This window comes from Loxodonta africana, chromosome 1 (genome assembly GCF_030014295.1).
Source record: "Loxodonta africana isolate mLoxAfr1 chromosome 1, mLoxAfr1.hap2, whole genome shotgun sequence".
In the NCBI taxonomy this organism is placed as follows: domain Eukaryota; kingdom Metazoa; phylum Chordata; class Mammalia; order Proboscidea; family Elephantidae; genus Loxodonta; species Loxodonta africana.
The window spans coordinates 86,457,631-86,471,112 of record NC_087342.1 but is presented as its reverse complement, the minus strand read 5'-3'; the positions used below and the strand labels follow the sequence as shown (position 1 = coordinate 86,471,112).

The 13,482-nt window shown below is 36.8% G+C and overlaps 1 pseudogene; it reads left to right on the top strand.

Annotated features, from left to right (window-relative positions):
* Positions 1-11,206: 11,206 nt before the first annotated feature.
* Positions 11,207-12,148, top strand: LOC135232812 (olfactory receptor 2W1-like; annotated as a pseudogene).
* Positions 12,149-13,482: the final 1,334 nt, after the last annotated feature.

The following is a 13,482-nucleotide window of genomic DNA, read 5'->3' as shown; positions in this document are numbered from 1 at the left end:
ATAAGTGTTTAAGAAATAGAGCAAAGAAAACAGAAGAGAGGAAGATATATATAAGTAAAAATTCATATAAATACATATATAAAATAGAATTTTTCAGATTCAAAGAACATGAGTGTACAGCTTGACAAATTACAGTTAAATACACTGATGTAACATCCACCTATGAGTCGAAATCGACTTGACCGCAATGGGTTGTTTGTTTTTTTTTTCTTTTTTTGCTTAACACCCACCTGGTTCAAGTCTTAGAAAAATTTACTCAGAGAATCCCAAAGTGCTGCATCCTCTCCACTCAACAGTAAGCATTATACTTACATATTTAGATTTCGTTTTCTTTTTTTGCTTTACAGATGTGATCTCTAAATAATATAATCTAACTTTTTAATGTTTTTGAAGTTTTATGTAAGTGGTTCCTGTTTTGTCTGGCTTCTTTCAAATAACATCACACTTTTTTAAGATTTATCCATGTATTGAGTATTTTTGCACTTCACTCCTTTCTGCTGCTGCAATATTCCAAACATAATTTATCTATTCTACTGCTCATGAACATTACAGGTTTTTTTTAGTTTTTGGCACTTAAGAAAATACTGTTTTGGTCATTTTTATGGATGTATTTTGGCTCATTCTGCCTGTATTTCTCTCAAGATATAGATGATAGAGAGAGAGAGATGGATGGTTGGATGGACGGATGGACGGACGGACAGATGGACGGATGGACGGATGGGTAGACAGGTAATTGGTTAAATAGACAGAGATATATGTCCATCCTCAGTACCTGTACAGCTTTTTAAAATACTGCCAAAATTTTCTGAAGTAGTTGTACCAGATTACATGCTGGCCATCACTATGAGTTTCTGTTGCTCCACATCTTCATCAATATTTGATTCGGTCAAATATTTAAAAATATTAGCCAACCTAGTTGAAGTGCATGATGATTTCAGTTTTTGTGAGTATCAATAAAAATTAGTATCATTTTAAAAACTTTTTGACCATTTGTGTTTCTTCTTTGAGATACACCTGTTCAAGTTTTTGCCAATTTTTACTATTTTGTTTTTAATATTATGAAGGATTTATGTGCTCTGGATCCACAAAAAAAAAAAAAGTTGCCATTGAGTCGACATGAGTTGACTCTGACTCATGGTGTCCCCATGTGTGTCAAGGTAAAACCATGCCCTATAGGGGTTTCAGGGGCTGATATTTCAGAAGCTGATCACCAGATCTTTCTTCCAAGGTACCTCTAGGTAGACACCAACACCCAACTATTCAGTTAGCATCTGAGCCCATGACTGTTGGCATTATTCAGGGACTCTTCCCTTCACTTAAGCCCACTCAATTTATCTTGACAATGTTATAATTTTCTGTTTAGATATCTCAAATCTATTTTTGTGAGATTTACTCCTAGATATTTGATCCATTTTTATTCTATTACAAATTGTATGTTTAAATTTTTTAATTTCAATTTTGACTGTTGGTAGAATATAAAATAATTATAAAATTAATTTCATATATTAACACTGTATTCAGATTTTGGCAAACATACTTATTAATTCTAACAATTTATTTATAGAATATTTTAGGTTGTCTGCGTGGTGGCACAGTGGTTAAAGCACTTGGCTGGTAACTGAAAGTTCAGTTATTAGAACCCACCAGCAGCTCTGCAGGAGAAAGATGTGGCAGTCTGCTTCTGTAAAGATTTTCAGCCTTCAAAACCCTGTGGAGTAATTCTACTCTGTCCTATAGGATCGTTATAAGTAGTAGTTGACTCAATGGCAATGTGTTTTGTGTATCTGTTTGTGTGTGTGTGTGTTTATTTTGTTTTGTTTTGACGTATGCAACAATGTTATCTGTGAAAAATAAGTTTTGTTTTTTTTCTTTTCAATTTATATGACTTTTGTTTCTCTTAACTTACTGCACTAACTAGACCAGTAATGATGAGAAGTAGTAACTGGGAGTATCCTTATCTTCTTATTCCTAATATCAAACAGAGGTTTCTTTATTTCATTATTACTGTATAATGAATGTGATAGGTTTTATGTTGGCACTTGTCCTAGTCATCTAGTGCTGCTATAACAGAAATACCACAAGTGGGTGGCTTTAACAGAAATTTATTTTCTCACAGTTTAGGTCGCTAGAAGTCTGGTTTCAGAGTGCTGGCTCTGGGGGAAGGTTCTCTCTGTCCACTCTGGGGGAAAATCCTTTTGTCTTTCAGCTTCTCTTCTTTTGTTCTTTGGTGATCTCCATGTGGCATTTTTTTTCCCCATCTGTGTTTCCTTGCTTCTATACCTAAACTGCTGCTTTTGTAACTCAAAAGTGATTGGCTTAAAACATACTCCACACTGATATGACTTCCTTACCATGATAAAGAAAACTCTATTCCCGAATGAGATTACATCCATGGCTATAGGGGTTAGTATTTACAACACATATTTTGGGGGGATACAATTCAATCCTAACACCATTTTTTGTCAGATATATATTCCTTAGATTCCTTACATTCTTAGACTGATGGAATGTTTTATCATGAATAAATATTAACTTTTATCAAACACTTTTCTCCATGTATTGAGAAGACCATATGAGTTTTCTCTGCTTTGCTTTGAATCTGATGTGAATTAGATTCATTAGTCCATTCTTCTAATGTACTTTCCAGGTTTTAGTATCTAGGATATGTTGGACTCATAAAATTAGTAAAGTTCCCTCTTTTACCAAAATCTAAAAGAATTAACCATATTTACATACATAATCTAAAAGAATACATCCATAGTCTAAAAGAATTTAACCAGTCTTTATGCTGAAAAAATAATCCTAGAAGCTGGACTATATGAAAGAGAATGTGGCATCAGGATTAGAGGGAGGCTCATTAACAACCTGCAATATGCTGATGACTAGCTGAAAGTAAAGAGGACTTGAGGCCCTTACAGATGAAGATCAAAGACTACAGTCTTCAGTATGGATTACACCTCAACACAAAGAAAACAAAAATTCTCACAAATCGACCAATAGGCAAGAGCATGATAAATGAAGAAAATGTTGAAGTTGTCAAGGACTTCATTTTACTTGCATCCACAATCAACACCCATGGAAGGAGCAGTCAAGAAATAAAATGACATGTCGTATTTGGCAAATCTGCTTCAAAAAACCTCTTTAATGTGTTAAAAAATAAAGACGTCATTATGAGGACTAAGGTGTGTCTGACCCAAGTCATGGTATTTTCAATCACCTCATATACATGCGAAAGCTGGACAATGAATAGAGAAGACGAAAGAAGAATTGATGGCTTCAAATTATGGCGTTGTGGAAAAATATTGAATATACCATGGACTGCCAGAAGTACAAACAAATCTGCCTTGGAAGAAATACAGCCAGAATGCTCCTTAGAAGCAAGGATGGTGCGACTCCGTCTCAGTACTTTGGGTAAGTTGTCAGAAGGGACCAGTCCCTGGAGAAAGACATCATGCTTGATAAAACAGAGGGTCAGCGAAAAAGAGGAAAACCCTTGATAAGATGAATTGACTCAGTGGCTGCAACAGTGGGCTCAAACAGCAACAATTGTGAGGGTGGTTCAGGACCAGGCAGTGTTCCGTTTTGTTGTACACAGGGTCACTATCAGTCGTAACCAAATCAAAGGCACCTAATAATAACAATAATAACAATAATATGTGTATTCTATCACATCGTCTACATATAATAACAATGTATTTTTTCCTTTCTAATGCTTTTCTTTTTAAGTTTATTTATTTGTTATTTCCTTATTGCATTAATTCAATACTGATTAGAAGTGGTGACAGTGGTCGTCTTTTTCTCTCTCACAGACTCAGGAGGAAAGCTTTCCGTATTTCACCTTTGAGTTTAATGATTTGTTATAGGTTTGCGTTAAGTACATTTTCCCCCTTATTTCAAGTGCTGAGCATTTACTTTCATAAACAGGAGCTGAATTTTACAAACACTTTTTCTTCCTCTACAGAGGTGATCAGATGACTATTTTTTCCTGATTTTATTGCTTCAATGTGGTGACTGATATTGCCTGAATTTCAAATGTTAACCTTGCTTTTCTGGAGTAAACACAACTTTGTCCTGTCGTTTTCCTTAGTACATATCATAGTATTCCTCCCCCAGATGACTGGTAGGTTCAAAATGATCTTTTTTCAGTTCGTAAACTGCTGTCTTCTTTCATTTGTCTTAATTATATTTGCACATAAACTCCAAGTATACATCTATTTAATCTGTTTGATAAACTTTAATAACTATAATTTTCTTACTTTTCTCATACTTTTATTCATTTCATTTTCATTTTATTCAATCTTTTAATCTTGTCTTCGTTGTACCTTAAAGTTTACTCAGCTGTGTGTATTTTCTTTTTCCTTCTTAAATTTGGTTTTATTTCTGTTTTCTTTCTTCTGTTTCTTCTCCTGAACTATACTACGTTAAACTATACTACATTATGGTTCATCTCATTCTGTCTCCATATCTTCTATGAGTTCTTGTCTTTATGTTCTGTTTTTTGGCCTCATAGAGTTAGTTATTTCCTTATGTTTTTCTTTTTTAATTAGATGTAGTTCTCAATCCTCATCACCTGCATAACATTATAAGATAAGGTGAGTGTTTGCTATGTGTTTCTTTTCTGATTCTTTCATGCCTCTTATTAAGATTATTATTACATGGAACTCATTTGTTTTTGATTACTCATATTTATATGAGTTGATATTTCTTTCCGGGGACAACTAATTTTGGAATATTTGTGTTGGGGAAGAGCCAAGTCCATGTTTTAAGCCATAAGAATGCTCCTTCTTACCCAGGTATGTGTGTCCAAGTGAGCTTTTTTAGCTTTATTATATACAGTTAACTGAGATTTCCTAGGTCGATTCTAGGTCTAGTAATGCTTCTTTTCAACGATCTAACATATCCTTCAGATATACCTTACCTCTGTGGTTTCTTGTTAGCTTATCCTAGAAGTCAGATCAGGTCTAAGTGCTCTTCCATTGATATTCTTCATCCCCTGTTCCTTCTGCTTCAACGAGGGCCAGTTAGTTTATTCCCAGGCTGCATTCAAAGAGAAGAGATCTTGAAACTATTTGCCACAATGAGCATTTTCTTTCTGTATCAGCCCACACTGCTTCACCTTCACTTCTTTCAAAATCTTTTTCTATTTGGGAATCTCTGTTTCAGAGGCCGGCTACTTTAATGAAGTTTGCATTTTATGCTTGTTTGTTTTCCTTGTTGTTTTGAGGTGATTTCTCAAAACACACGGGAAAGTAATGATTCTTCACATTAACTAGAATTTTAACATCTCATTTTAAATAATCTTAGGATCATTGTCAAGGCTTACATTCTCTGATCGCATTACTAAAGCTATTCCACAATGCAAAGTGCCAAAATTTTGTGGGGAGGAACATGTATTTACAAAATGGCAATCACAAAGGTATATTTGATTGAAAAGGGACACTTGTAGTTTAGTGGTAGACTTCTCCTCTTCCATGTGAGAGACCCAGATTCGACTCCCAGCCAATGAATCTTATATGCAGTCACCCCCATCTGTCAGGAGGCTTCTGTGTTGCTATGATGCTGAACAGATTTCCAAGAAGATTCCAGGCTAAGACATACTAAGAAGAAAGGCTGGGGAGCTACTTTCAAAAATCAGCCAGTGAAAGCCCTGTGGATCTCAACTGTCTGGACCGGGCAGCATTTCCTTCCATTGTGCATGGGGTTGCCATGAGTCCAGGCCCAACTCAGTAACAGCTAACAACAATATGTATGAGCAGTGTGTTCTCAAAAGGGTCTGATGTATTTTTTGACATGATCTATGTGAAAGTAAGGGGCAAATTTTTAAATAATACTTTTTTTTTTTGCCATAAGTTTATCAATTATACCACAACACCCCCACCTTTCCTCTCTGTAATAATGTCTCTGGTACACCACTATGGGGTGCACCTACTGCTAAAGGTGCCTTCTTTGCAGAAACCAAGAATTTCGTTGTTATTCAAATGTATTTGAAAGCTTAGATTATAAATAAGTACATGCAGTAGAAAAAATAAAACTTGGAATCATTATTATATGTAGGTTTACATGCCTCACCTGTACTGTCCATTACCTGCATTACGTTGTGATAATCTATAGCTTCTAGACATACAGTGCTCTTCCATATGAAAGAGAATAAAGATACCTACCTCATAAAAGTATTTTATTGGTGAAAGAAAATATAAAAATGTATTGTGACTTGTAAAACACTATTGTAATTGTTTAACTCATATTAACATAATTTATAATAAAAATCAGAGTTTCTAGGTGGTATAAATACTTAACCCACTTGGCTGCTGATTTCAGGTTGGCTGCCACAATCATGTAGGATCTCCATGACAAGAGGGACACTTCAGAAGAAAGGCCTGGAGATCTCCTTCCAGAAAATCAGCCTTTGAAAACCCTATGAAGTAGTTCTATTCTGGCACACATGGGGTTGCTATGAGTCAGAAATGACTCAATGGTAACTGTGTGTGTTCATGGTACATAATAACAATCATGATTATTTTAATTTTCACTCAAATTGAGAAGTTAGTTATCTATGCAATTTATAACATTTCTTCTGGGAGATTTTTAGAATTTTTTTTTCTGCCCCTGTAATTTTACAGTTCACATTAATTGTAGTGATATAACCGACTGTCCCAAAGGTGTTCCCAGACTCAACATATTTCATCATTGTTGTTTAGGGAAAATTACTTACTTATCTTTCATATTGAAGATGTTTCCGTACAGAATCATATAAATAGGAGGATTCTTTTTAGGTGGACCCATGACTGGGAGAGATGAGAGGCAAGGACTACCTACTGCCACAATCATGTAGGATCCCAATGACAAGAGGGAGAAATGGCATAAGTAATGGAGAACTGCATTCTCAGTCTTGGTTAGGTACAAAGAAGAGGAAACATTTTTTACTTCAGAAAAGTTAGTCTTGTTTTTTTCTCCAGAATAATCCTTGACTAAATCATCTGCACAGAAGAGCCCATTAAGCTTAACCGGGTAAGTGGGGGAAGAAATTATGTTGTCTTGAAAGTATTTTATAGGATTCTCAAATTCAAACAGAAAATTGTATAAAATTTGGGGCTATCAATTGTCATGCCATAGTTCATAAAGAAAATATTCTACATCCTACTTTAGTGAGAGCATCTGGGGTCTTAAAAGCCAGAGAGAGGCCATCTAAGATAACATCTCTTGGTCCCATCCGGTCCTGAGGAAAGTAGGATGAAGAACACCAAAGATACAAGAAAAAAATTAGGCCAAGGGACTAAAGTACCACATGAATCACAGCCTCCACCAGTCTGAGCCCAGCAGAACTAGATAGTGCCTGGCTACCAGCACCAGCTACTCTGAGAGGAATCACAATAGAGGGTCCCAAACAGAGAGGGAAAAAATTGTAGGACAAAATTCAAATTCAGAAAAAAGACCAGATTTATTGTTCTGGCAGACTGGAGAAACCCCCAAGACTATTGTCCCCAGACACCCTTCCAATTCAGAACTTAAATCACTCCCGAGGTACAACTTTGAGCCAAAGATTAGACAGGCCTATAAAACAAACAATAACACACATGAGGAACATACTTCTTAGATCAATTAAGTAAATGAGAAGAAATGGGCAACACCTGCCAAAAGCAAAGATGAGAAAGCAGGAAAGAACAAGAAAACTGGAACACTGGATGGAGACCCCAAGATGGAAACAGAAAGGGGAGCATGCTGATACATTGCAGGGATTGCAACCAATGTCACTGAACAATTTGTGTACAAATTTTTTAATGAGAAACTAATTTGCTCTGTAAACTTTCACCCTTTTTAATTTTTTTGCACAAAACTTTTTAGATTTTATACCAATTTTCCTTCTTTCAAAGTTTGGGAAAATGGAAATCATCCCAGCTTGATTTCTAATGAAGTGTAGATCTGAAATGAAAATGACTGTAGTTGTGTTTTTAGTTTCTGCCAAACAAATTCATGAATTCATTTTAATGAACATTTATTATGAGCTTAGGAGTTGTTTTTCAAAGCATCTACATGAATAAAAATTTTATAAGTGTGTGAAAGGGTTATGAAGAACTTATTTTAAGACATAAAATGTAATTAACTCAATTTTGTGTATATGTGATGTGAGAGATTACCTTTGGAAAATCTAGTGGAAATGCCCAGCAATTAGCTAAGATTGTAAATCTATACCTACAAAAGAAGAGTGGGTCAGAAGAAATATAATGGTTAGTTACATGTAAAATTAGTAACTGAAGCCACAGTAGTAGAGGAAATGAGTAAGAAAGGAAGGACATTATATCTAATTAGAGAACTTCAGAGATGGACATAGGGTAGAAGAAGGAAAGGAATGGAAAGTGCAGTGGAGAAAATACTAGTGATAAGCTCACTAAAAAGAAGTACGTATGAAGGCAGAGGGTTGCTTCAATACTGAAAGAATCAGTCTGCTGCAGAGAAGTCAAACAGAAGAGTAATTTAGAAGAGACACTGGTTTGGAAACCAGGAACACATTTATGTGCTTCAGAGACCATTTACAGTTGAGTATTGGGAATTGATTTTTCAAAAGAGATACTACTTACTTTAGATATAAAGGGAAAGAAATATTGTTATCAAAGTTTCTTTTAACAAATATTACATGTTTCTCAAATAGTTTTTGTGTACTAATCCTGAGGAAAATCATCAGGGTTATAAACATAAAAATAATACACTTCCCCTTCTGAAAAGGTTTGACATTTTCAATGCAAGGTTTCTAAAACTAGTGTCTCTGTGTGTCTGTGTTTGTGTAGACTGCGGGAAAGGGAAAATAATGATTAGATTATTGGAGACTGACTATAAGAAATGGATACACTGTTAAAAAGAACTACTCCATAGGAGATGGGCGGGGGAAAGTAGACATCAACTTGAATTCAACTCATAGTGATCCTATGTTAATCAGAGTAGAACTGTGCTCCAAAGACTTTTCAATGGATGATTTTTCAGAAGGAGATGTCCAGGCCTTTCTTCCCAGGCACCTTTGAATGGGTTCAAACCAACTGTGCTTGGCAGCCAAGCCCATTAACTTTTTGCACCAGCCAGGGACTCCCCATAGAAGATGAACAAATTGAAATCAAAAGTGCACATGGAAAATTAGAGACATGCAAATCAAAGCCACAGTGACATACCATCTCATCCTGGCATTACTGGCATGAATCAATAAAACAGGAAATAACAAATGTTGGAGAGGCTGCAGGGAGATCAGAACTCTTATGCACTGCTAGTGGGAATGCAAAATGATACAACCATTTTGGAAAACTATATGGCACTTTCTTAGAAAGCTAGAAATAGAAATACCATATGGTCCAGCAATCTCACTCCTAGGAATATATCCTAGAGAATTAAGAGTCATCACACGAAAAAATATATGCACACCCATGTTCATTGTAGCATTGTTCACAATAAAAGAAAGATGGAAACAACCTAGATGCCCATCAACAGATGAATGGATAAACAAACTGTGGTACATACACACAATGGAGTATTATGCGATGATAAAGAACAAAGATGAATCTAGGAAACATCTCCTAACATGGATGAATCTGGAGGGCATTATGCTGAGTGAAGTAAGTCAATCACAAAAGGACAAATATTGTACGAGACCACTACTATAAAAACTCATTAAAAGGTTTACATACAAAAAGAAACAATCTTTGATGGTTATGATGGAGGGGAGGGGTGAGGTTGGAAAAACACTTCGTAGACAATAGATAAGTGGTAACTTTGGTGAAGGGTAAGACAGTACACAATATTGGGGAAGCCAGCACAACCTGTGCAAGGCAAGGTTATGGTAACTCCACAGACACATCCAAACTCCCTGAGGAACCGAATTGCTGGGCTGAGGGCTGTGGGGAGCATGATCTCAGGGAAAATCCAGCTCAATTGGCATATCATAGTTTATAGAGAAAATGTTCTACATTCTACTTTGATGAGTACCATCTGGGGTCTTAAACGCCTGTGAGCGGCCATCTAGGATACTCCACTGGTCTCACCCCTTCGGGAGCGAGGAAGAATGAAGAAAACTAAAGATACAAGGGAAAGATTAGTCCAAAGGACTAATGGACCACATCTGCCACAGCCTCCACCAGACTGAGTCCAGTACAACTAAATGGTGCCCAGCTATCACCACTGACTGCTCCGACAGGGATCACAATAGAGGGCTCCTGAAAGAGCTGGAGAAAAATGTAGAACAAAATTCTAACTCAGAAAAAAGGACAGACTTGCTGGCCTGACAGAGACTGGAGAAACCCTGAGAGTATGGCACCCGAAGACCCTTGCAGCTCAGTAATGAGATCACTACTGAGGTTCACCCTCAGCCAAAGATTGAACAGACCCGTTGAACAAAACAAGACTGAAGAGGTGCATCAGTCCTGGGACAGGGACTGGAAGACAGGAGGGAAGAGGAAAGCTGGCAATAGGGAACCCAGGGTTGAGAAGGGAGAGTGTTGACATGTGGGGTTCTTAACCAAAGTCATAGAACAATGTGTGTACTCTTTGATGAGAAACTAGTTTGTTCTGTAAATCTTCATCTAAAGTACACTTAGAAAAAAAAAAGTGCAGATGGAAAGACAGCATTTGCAATGAGAGAGTTAGGTTGCTGATTCTGGGGATTGGAAAAGCAGATGATATCTAGAAATACAAGTTTTGAGATGAAAGGGAAGAGTTTGAATGTGAAAATATAAGGAAGAACATTTAAATAACAGAGTGAATGTGGATAGAAGGATTGAACTTACGCAGCTTAAGTATTAGAAAAAGGGCATAACAAGAGTCATAGAATCTGTATTTTCTATGAACCCTTTGATGAAGATGTAATAATTTGTTATAGTTTCCTGCCCCCTTTCTCAGAATCCTTATCAATAAAAGAGAAGTTCATCCAGTTTCACCCAGGCATTTTCCTCAAGATTTTCCTATGAGAATTTTGTAGATTTTTGCCTTGGCATAGAAGTAGACAAAAGCATATTTCTAAACCTGAAAGTAATTAAGACTATGCACCTTATAGGAAAATGCCTTGGGGATAAATTTTAGACCTAGCTGAATAACAAGATAAAATAATAGAATGATAATGAGATTTTGTTATGTACTTTTTCCTAGGAAAGTACACTATAGTTTATAAATATATTCATTATATCTTCCAACATGCTCTATTTTGACAGCTGATACTAAGAAACAGGAAAAAATGATCAATGAAAGTTACTTTGGTGGATTTATACTCCTCGGATTCTCTGGACAGCCTCAGCTGGAGATGATCATCTCTGGGGTTGTCTTTTTCTTCTACACCATTGCCTTGATGGGAAATACAGCCATCATCTTCCTGCCATTATTGGATGAACGTCTCCAAACCCCCATGTACTTTTTCCTTAGAAATTTGGCCATCTTGGATCTCTCTTACACCACAAATATAGTCCCATAGATGTTGGTCAACATCTGAGGTAAAGACAAGAAAATAACCTTTGGTGGCTGTGCCTTTCAACTTTTCACTGATGTGGCACTATGCACAGTTGAATGTATGCTTCTAGCTGTGATGTCTTATGACCGGTTCAATGCTGTCTACAAACCTCTACACTATATGACCATAATGAACCCCCAGCTCTGTCAAGGCCTGGTGGCCATAACTTGGGGAATTGGGATCACTAATTGCATGATTCTTTCCCCCTGTGCCATGAGCCTTCCTCGATGTGGAAACCACCACCTGGATCACTATTTTTGTGCGATCTCTGCTATGGTCAAGATTGCATGTGTAGGCACCATAGCCATGGAGGAAACTTTATTTGCATTGAGTTTTTTTGTTTTCCTTGCACCACTTCTTCTCATTCTAGTTTCATATGGCTTCATTGCTATAGCTGTACTCAAAATTAAATCTGGCACAGGAAGGCAAAAAGCTTTTGGGACGTGTTCTTCCCATCTCTTTGTGGTATCCATCTTCTATGGGACTGTTATCTACATGTACATACAACCAGGAAACAGTCCATCTCAGTATGAGGGTAAACTTCTCAGTATCTTTTATGCCATTGTTACCCCCAGTTTAAACCCACTGATCTATACACTAAGGAATAAGGAGTTCAAGGGAGCCATGAAGAGGCTCTTTGGAAAAGGTTCTGTAGAAATAACAGGACACTAACAACTTTCTATCCAAAGCTTCCAGTACATAAATTGGTTCAGTCTGTTTCAGATTAGGAGCCCTGGTGGCACAATGGTTAAGAGTTCAACTGCTAAATGAAAGGTTGATGGTTTGAACCCACCCAGCATCTATAAGGGAAAACGACCTGGTGATCTTCTTCCATAACGATTACAGCTTAGAAAACCCTCTGAGGCAGTCCTACTTTGTCACATGGAGTCTGAGTCAGAACCACCAGTACCCAACAACAGCCTTTAGTTATGCAGTAGTTATTTTGTAGGCATCACCTGAGAGAGAGAGAAAAATACCTAAACATTTTGCTTATAGTATTTAGTCTCTATATCCCTCATTGTCAACTATTAAATCTTAAAAAAAAAAAAGATAAAAATGTATTTCAATGTCACTGGTTATCATCTCTGACAATTTGTCTACAACTGTGGCTATAAAGCAGGTTTCATGGAGCCCAAGGGTTGTGTTAATGGGGAGGGAGAGGAGCATTCTACAAAAGTTTGATTGAAATTTTTGTTTACTAAATATTGACTATACCATGAACTGCCAGGATCCCTGGTGGCACAGTGGTGAAGAGATCATCTACCAACCAAAGGTTGGCAGCTGGAACCCAACAGTCACTACTTGGAAACCCTAAGGGGAAGTTAGTTCTACTCTGCCCTATAGTGTCCCTATGAGTTGGAATTTACTCTACAGTAATGGTTATGGGATATGGGTGTGTACTGCCACAAGAACGAATAAATGTCTCTTGGAAGAAGTATAGCCAGAATGTTCCTTAGAAAGGAGGATGGGGAGACTTCATCTTACATACTTTAGACTTGTTATTAGGAGGGAGCAGTCCCAGGAGAAGAACATGCTTGCTAAAGTAGAGGGTCAGCAGAAAAACAGGAGGACTCTCAACGAGATGGACCGACATAGTCGCTGCAAAAATGGGTTCAAACATACCAACCACTGTGAGGATGGCGCAGGATGGGGTAGTGTTTTGTTCTGTTGTACATAAGGTCACTATGAATCGGAACGACTCAATAAATGAATCGGAACGACTCAATGGCACCTAACAACTGCAACAAAAATCTTTATACTGTCATTATCATGTAACAAAAACATATAAATTCAATATTCTATGTTTTAATTTTTACTTATGACTGACAAATCTGTTCCTATTAAGATTAAATCATTTTTGTGCAGGTCTCAAATACTCCTGCCATCTCACCTACTTTAAGATAACCCTCATATATAGACTGTCTTGGTCATCCATATAACAGAAATACCACAAATGGATGGCTTTAACAAAAAAAAAAAAAAAAAAAGAGAGAAGTTTATTCTCT